Source organism: Giraffa tippelskirchi, chromosome 11 (assembly GCF_054371585.1).
Source record: "Giraffa tippelskirchi isolate mGirTip1 chromosome 11, T2T-mGirTip1v1.2.pri, whole genome shotgun sequence".
Classification (NCBI taxonomy): Eukaryota; Metazoa; Chordata; class Mammalia; order Artiodactyla; family Giraffidae; genus Giraffa; species Giraffa tippelskirchi.
In genome coordinates, this window is record NC_137285.1 from 105,505,267 (window position 1) to 105,513,470 (window position 8,204).

The window sequence follows — 8,204 nt, forward strand, 5'->3', positions numbered from 1 at the left end:
CACATTCATACCTAACCTGGTTTTTTAAAGAAGTGTTTTTATTCTTCCCCAGTTTAATTATTTTCCACGGCTCAGCAACCAGTTGGGCTGCTTCCTTCTGATGCACTTTCTTCTCATCAGGAAAGCGGGAGCCTCTCTCCTCACAGGAGGGCAGGCTTCACAGTGCAGAGCTGGCCGTGGGACAGGAGGTGAGGTGTCCACAGAGGCCCACAGGACACAGGTCTATTTAACTGGGTCACACAAGCCAAATAATCTTGTAACTTGATGCCCTGGGTTTCAGAGGAATATCCCCCTGCCACCCTGAGACACTGGAGTTGCTTCTCATCTTTTTTTTTTTTAATTTCCCTCAAAAAGTTTAGCACTTTTTTAAATTAGAGGATAATTGTTTTACAATATTGTGTTTGACTTCTCGTCTTAAAAGGAATGATGGGTTCCATTTGATTTGAATTGAGTGAGGATTTGGAGTGAGGTGGTTATTGATTCTGGAACCCTATGTGCCAACTTCTAGGCACTGTGTCAGGTACATCACCTATATGAGTTCACTTAAACCTTTCAAGGGGCTTCCCTGGTGGCTCAGTGTTAAAGACTCTGCCTGCAGTGTAGGAGCCATAGGAGACGCGGGTTCAACCCCTGGGTCAGGAAGATTCCCTAGAGGAGGGCGTGGCAACCCACTCCAGTATTCTTGCCTGGAGAATCCCATGGACAGAAGAGCCAGGCGGCTGCAGCCCATAGTGTCCCAAAGAGTCAGACAAGACTGAAGCGACTTAGCACACATAAACACACACATACAAGCCTTCCAACAACATATTCAAATATCTCCATTTAATAGATGAGAAAACTGAAGCTCTAAGAAGGCAACTTGCTGGCCTGCATCAAGTGGTGGAGCTGAGATTTGAATCCAAGGCCTTTGAGAACCAACAGCCACCTGACTATCTCAATGGAAGACGGCTTCAGGAAGTCACGTCCCGCCCAGCAGCCCTAACAAGATGCTTACGGCTTTATGTTATTTCTATCAGAGCAAGTTAGAACCTGCTTGGATCCAAAGGACAGGGAAACAGTAGTGAGGGACACGAATGCAAGCAGTGCCAGGCCAGGTGGCAGCATCCTCAGGGCCCCCTGGGTGGGCTGGACTGGACAGAGCGAGAGGTGGGAGTGGCTGGGGTGGCAGGTTCCGGGCTGTGTGTAGGGGAGTGGGTTTCCTTCCCCTCAAATCCAGGTCAAACTCTGGGAGCCCCCGCCCCTTTGGCTCATCAGGCCAAACAGCTAATCCTCTGCAACAACAGCTCCTGGGAAGGAGAGCAGAGACAAGCTTAGCTCCCCAAGCAGCCAGAGTTTTAAGAGGAGGTGTGGGGGTGAAGAGTTCTGCTTCATCATGGGAATTCCCTCTCACCTGTGTCTCTGTTCTCAGGCTCACTGGTGAGTGGTCTAAGATCTCGCGGGGGCTTCTGGGGGGGCAGGAAACACTTTCTCAAAAAGTCTTGCCCAGGACTTCTTTGGTGGATCAGTGGCTGAGACTCCTCACTCCCAAGGCAGGGGGCCAGGGTTTCATCCTTGGTCAGGGAACGAGATCCCACATGCCACAAAAATAAAGATCCTAAATGCTACAACTTAAAGTTGGCATGCCACAACAAAGATCTCACATGCTGGAGCTACGACCTGGCACAGCCAAAATAAATTAAACAAAAATTTTTTTTTTTAAGTCAGGCCCACTTCCACTGGGCTCTTGCCTGAGGTATGGAGGGAGAGGAAGAGAGACAGAGGTGTAGCCACACCGCTCCTTCCCCTGCTGGTGTGTCCTGGGCCCCGTGAGAACAGGCTGTGAGGAGCAAAGAGCAGAGAGGGCAAGCAGCAGCAGAAGGGCAAAAGCAAAGTGTTCTGCTAATGAACCCAACATCAGCGCAGGCTGACCCTCCCTAATGAGGAGGCCTCTGTTAGTCCTTAGAGTTCATGCTCCATCTTTAAGAAGTCTAGGAAAGATTCTGAACCTGGAGAATAGGCTGACACAGAGAAGATGCTCAGAAAGCATTTGTGGAAGGATTTGTGGATAGATGGATGGATGAATGGATGGTTGGATATGTGGGTGAATATATAGAAGAAACAAAAGTTAGATGGATCCGAGGTGGAAATGAATGGGTGGGTGGATGGATAATATTAACAGATGTATGGATGATGGTTGAGTGGGTGGTGGAATGAAGGACTGATGGGTGGATTGTGAAAGGATAGTGGATGGATGGATGAGTAGGTAAGTGGGGAACTGGATAAAGTAATTCTAAAAAAGGAAGGGAAGGGGAGGAAGGAAGATTTGTGGAAAGGAGAGAGGGAAGATAAAGGAAGGAAGGAAATGGACAGGTAATACATGGACAGGTAGTAGATAGGCAAATGTGCTGATAAACACTTAGCAACTATCTCTTCCAGAGCAAAAAAGCACTGGTTTATAGTGTTTGCCAGTTTCTCCCACCCTGGCCAATTTCAAGCCATCAATGTGAGATTTGCTGAGAAGACATGAACACGATCAGCTCCTGACATGGTCAGGCCATTGTGAGCCAGTTCAGAGCATCACAGGGGATTGGCGGATAACTGGGTAGATGAATTTATGTAGGAGGGAGGACAGAAAAAAGGATGATGGAGAATTCAACTCTCAACTGTCCTGAGAGAGGAAAATGGGTTCAAGTGATTTCAAGGCAGTGGAAGATAAGGCTACCTTATCTCTTCCACAAGGCTTTCCCCTCTGACCCAGGCCCACAGATTGCTCCCTCCTCTGAACCCCTGAAACATCACTGTCTGTCCTACTCAGGGGTATTTGTCTCAGACCACCCAATGGTGTTAATTACTCACTCATTCACACTGATATTTCTTCAGCATCCTACCATGTGCAAAGGTCCATCTAGTCAAGGCTATGGTTTTTCCAGGGGTCATGTATGGATGTGAGAGTTGGACGGTGAAGAAAGCTGAGGGCTGAAGAATTGATGCTTTTGAACTGTGGTGTTGGAGAAGACTCTTGAGAGTCCCTTGGACTGCAAGGAGATCCAACCAGTCCATCCTAAAGGAGATCAGTCCTGGGTGTTCATTGGAAGGACTGATGTTGAAGCTGAAACTCCAATACTTTGGCCACCTCATGCGAAGAGTTGACTCATTGGAAAAGACCCTAATGCTGGGAAGGATTGAGGGCAGGAGGAGAAGGGGACGGCAGAGGATGAGATGGTTGGATGGCATCACTAACTTGATGGACATGGGTTTGGGTGAACTCCAGGAGTTAGTGATGGACAGGGAGGCCTGGCGTGCTGCGATTCATGGGGTTGCAAAGAGTTGGACACGACTGAGTGACTGAACTGAACTGAACCATGTGCCAGACTCTAAACAAGGGACTGACCACACTGCATGAATGAATCCCAGATTGCGTGGTCGGGGAGCTTCCAGTCCAGTGGGAAAACAAACTAGTGAGTCAATCATTTGATTCTGGCATGACCATGAATGAGAGAAATCCATGGGAGAGGCCTGGGCTGCCCAGGAGAGGGAAGAGTCCAGGCTGTGCTGTGAGAGGCGGCCCTTCCAACCAGGCTGAGCACAGCTCACTTCCCGTGCACAGAGGTGTCCTCTCTGGCCAGACCGAGGCGGCATTTGATTTGACTCAGCAGGTATTTATTCAGTTGAATTCTCAGTCCGTGTTGGTTGATCAGAGTTTTAGTCCACCCAGATGGGGCCCCCAGCCCTTCCTTACTCCAGGTGCATGGTGAACTCTAGGTCGAGTGTCCTAGGAATCCCCAGAATCCAAGAGTTGAAAAGGAGAAGCCAAAGAAACAATTGTGTCTCCAGAGACACCATGACTCCATGCACACCAACCCCAGGGATGACCTAAAGAGGAAGGATTTCTACCCTAATCCTAACCCTAACCTAACCTTAACCCCTACCCTAACCTCTGGAGTACTGGGGTCTGGGGTGGGCACTGAGGACCATCCACGGCAAAGTGACTGCTCCCAGGGCTCCCCCAAACCCTCACTCCAGTTCTGTCATTGTGTCCCCCAAAACTACATGTGGTACCATCTGCTAGGATCTAGCTGCTCTTGATCCCAAATCTATTGCACAGGCTCCACAAAATGGCATTTCCTCATGCTAGCAGAACCTATGTGTCACATGCAAGCTGGCCAAAAGCCCCCAAAGGCTGTCACATCCATCACTGTGGCTTGGAGGTGAGAGGTCTCCTGGGAGCAGAAGAAACTTTGTTTTTAAAGACCTTGAAACAAAGGGGTCCGTGGAAGTCATTCATCTCCCACCTTATCCAGTTCTCCCTCTGGTCTGGCTTAAAACCTTCTTGCTGCAACGTTTCTCCCTATACCAAGTGATGGTGGAATGTGAGTGGCTACCAGCCCCAACCCTATCCCTTGCAAGACTTAGGAGGTGAGAAGAGCTGGCAGGTGTGGCTTCCAAAGAAGTCTTGTGAAGCTGGGGAGAATCCTGCCTCTTCAGACTAGGTATGTCCAGCCAGCCAGCCCCCACCGAGTCCCTTCTTCCCACGCACATGGGTCAGCCAACTCCAAGCCTCCTCCCAGCCTTCTTTCATGAGGCATCTCCAAGCCATTCCCCTCCTGGAAGCCTCCCTTGATTCAGCAGGTGGAGTAGCCTCATCCACCCACCTCTGCGGCCTGGAAGCACCTTATTCCCTCCCCAGTCACCTTCAGATGAAAGAGGAAACCCCTTTAAAAGGAGAAAGCTCCTCCCGCTCCCTTGGGATCCCAAGGTTGGGAGCGAGCAGCCAGCGGGTCCATCCCTTGCCTCTGAGCAAAACTGTATCTAAAAACGTCCTCTAAAAGATCTGCAAAGAAAAAGATGTCACAACCTCCCTCAGCCATTCAGTTTCAAGCTTTGGGACTATTTGCTGCAGGAACATCTTCTTTGAATCTATCTGAGCCTCATGCCTTGAGAAAGACAAGCTAAGGGGCAGTTGTGTCCATGAGAGGAGGGCTCTGGTCCAGTCTTAGTGCTGGCGTGGGTCTTTCGACTTGCCTGTATCTCTGTCTTTCTGTGCCTCTGGTTATAGACAGCAGCCAGAAGGCTGTGGTGGTTCAAAACTTTGTGTGTTAGTCGTTCAGTTGTGTCCGACTCTTCGCAACCCCGTGAACTGTAGCCCTCCAGGCTCCTCTGTCCATGGAATTTTCCAGGCAAGAACACTGAAGCGGGTTGCCATTTCCTTCTCCAGGGGAACTTCCCGACCCAGGGATCAAACTCAAGTCTCCTGCATTGCAGAAAGATTCTTTACTGTCTGAGCTCAAAACTTTATAGCAACAATAGAATTTCTGAGGTCTTATTTACTCATTTCTGCTATTCTAGTGCTACAGAGTTTGTTGTGAAATTGGAGGGGTTTCCATTATATACTAACAACTCTCTAATTTCTTTTTCTTGTGATGAGAATTGTTAAGATCTACTCTCTTAAAAACTTTCAAATACACATGACAATATTACTACCTATTGTCACCATGTTGCACCTCACGTCCCAGGGATTTATTTATTTTAAAAATAAAGGTTGAACCTTTTGGTGAATAAGAAGAAAGAGAAGAAGAAGAAGAAGAGGGAGAAGGAGACAGAGGAAAAAGAAAAATAATTCTCTGATTGGGAACTACTGTTGCTGCTTTCAAATTTTCTTCTAGGAAGAACTTTAAAAACAGGTCTGATTTCTACCTGCCTAGAATATTTAAGGCACCTTCTGGGGAAGATGATGAAGGGAAAGAAACAGACATGTGTAGCACCTCTCCCGTGGGCCATGGTCCCCAGAGCGATGAGACATGGCTCCCACCCTCAAGGACTCTTGGCCGACCCAGTGCCTCAGATTCAGGCGACAATCCTCTTGATGCTATTCCAAGGACTGCCCTTTACTCCTTCCTAGTCTTTTGCCCCCGTAAAAGTCACCAAGTCTTAAATGAAGCTATCAAATAGAGAGCAGGGCCTCCCCAGGGGGAAGAAGTCTGGTACGGATCTGGTTGGGATAACCCTGACCTGGGACCTAGCACCTTCTTAATGGGAAAGCCCAGAGGGTTCTGCCATCTTTGGCACCTTCCCAGCATTTGCCTTGAACTCTGGGGAAAATACGCACTGGATCAAGCCAACTTCTCTCCACTGACACTCGTAAAGGAGGGCGTGATGTGCAGCTTTCCGTGTAAACTTGCCTAAGCTATAATACCCAGTTATTGAGTCAGACACTAATCTAGGTGTTGCTGTGAAGATATTTTGTAGATGTGGTTACATGACTGTCAGTGGACTTTAAGTGAAGGAGATTATCTGCTTTAATGTGGTCAGGTCTCATCGAATCATTGGAAAGGCCTTCACCGTGAAAACTGAGATTCCTTGGAGAAGAAGAAATTCTGCCTCAAAAACTGCCATCAGCTGCTGCCTGAGTTGCCAACCTACCACCCTGCCAACCTGCCACTTACCAGCCCCCACAATCGCATGAGCCAATTCCTTGAAATAAATCCCTTGATATAAAAATTGCTGTTGTTGTTCAGTCACTAAGTTGTGTTTGACCCTTTGTGACCTCGTGGGCTGTAGCACACCAGGCTGCTTTGTCCTCCACCGTCTCCTGGACTTTGCTCAAATTCATGTCTACTGAGTCAGTGATGTTATCTAACCATCCAGGTTCCTATGCAATATTGTTCTTTACAGCATGACTTTCACCACCAGACACATTCACAACTGAGCATCATTCCCGGTTTGGCCCGGCTGCTTCACTCCTTCTGGAGCTGTTAGTAACTGACCTCTGCTCTTCCCCAGTAGACTATTGGACACCTTCCGGCCTGGAGGTCTCATCTTCCAGTATCATATCTTTTTGCCTTCTCATACTGTCCGTGGGCTTCTGCAGGCAAGAATATTGGAGTGAGTTGCCATGTCCTTCTCCACTGGCCCCCATTTTGTCAGAATTCTTCACTATAGCCCGTCTGTCTTGGGTGGCCCTGAACGGCATGGCTCATAGCTTCATTGAGTTACACAGGCCCCTTCACACCAGGACAAGGCTGTGATCCATGAACGGGTGATATAAAAACAAAGATGTATAAATGAATCTCTTTGTAGAAATATATAGAGATATAAAGATATATAGAGATATATAGACAAACATATCTCCTGTTGGTTCTGTTTCTCTGTGGAATCCTGACCGATTCCTGTTGCAGCCTGGCGCTGGCCTCCCTGGAGTTTGACAGACTCTCCATGAGGGAGATGCTTCCAGAAAGACCCGTGGGAACTGGCTCCCTGTCACCGCGGGAATTGGGGTGGGAGTAGCAGGAGCAGGGACTTTGGACAGAAGAGCTCTGGAACTTTCTTCGAGCGTAAATTTGGGCAAATTACTTAATCTCTCAGAGCCAGTTTCCTTGCCTACAAAATGAGGCTGCCTGGCAGGACCGTGGAGGGATTAAGGAGGTCACAATTTTGAAAATGCCTTGACAGCACATAGCTCCCCAGAACAGCTCGATCAATTTTTGCTCTAAAGGGAAATGAGCAGAGCTCTCCCTGGCAGGAGGAGGGACGGGGAAGGGCGTCATGAAGAGGGGTTGACTGGACTTCGCTCCCATGCTGGCGACTGGACCAAGCAGGGCCTGACCCTCTGCGTCTGGCTCCTCCATGCCTCTCCTAAGTACCTTCCAGCTCTGAAATTCCATGATTATAGGGTGGCGTCCTAAAATACAGAGAGGGCAGTGAAATTAGAGACTTGGAAAACAGAACCTGAGAGGAAAGGGTTAAAGGCCCCTTGGATTATTTAGCCTGGAGAAGGAATGGCTTAATGACACCCTTTCTAACCTCAGGAGGGTTATTTGGATGAAGGCTGGCCAGCTTCTCTCCACCTCTCTAGAGGCCCAAACAAGAGGGCCCAGGCTAACAGCCCATCTAGAGGGACTGAAGTCAGACTGCAGGGTGTCTGCCTTGCCCGAGGTATCCTCTCCTTTAGGAGACTTGGGGGGTGCAGGGCTGGGGGTGGGGGTGCGGGGTGGGATTGTCAAGACCTGCCTTGCGGTAGGAAACAGGTTGGATGACCTCCGGCTTTCCTTCTTGCTTTTTGATTTCTAGAAACTAATTTCCCCAGAATTGTGACAGATAGGAGGAACGAAAAAAAAAACAAACAACCTGAGAGCAGACAGAACCGGTGTGGTGAGGCTGATTCAGCAGCGCTTTGCTGCCCTGAGGGGGTCACTCAGCAGGAGCCTCACGGAGCAAGGGGGGTCAGT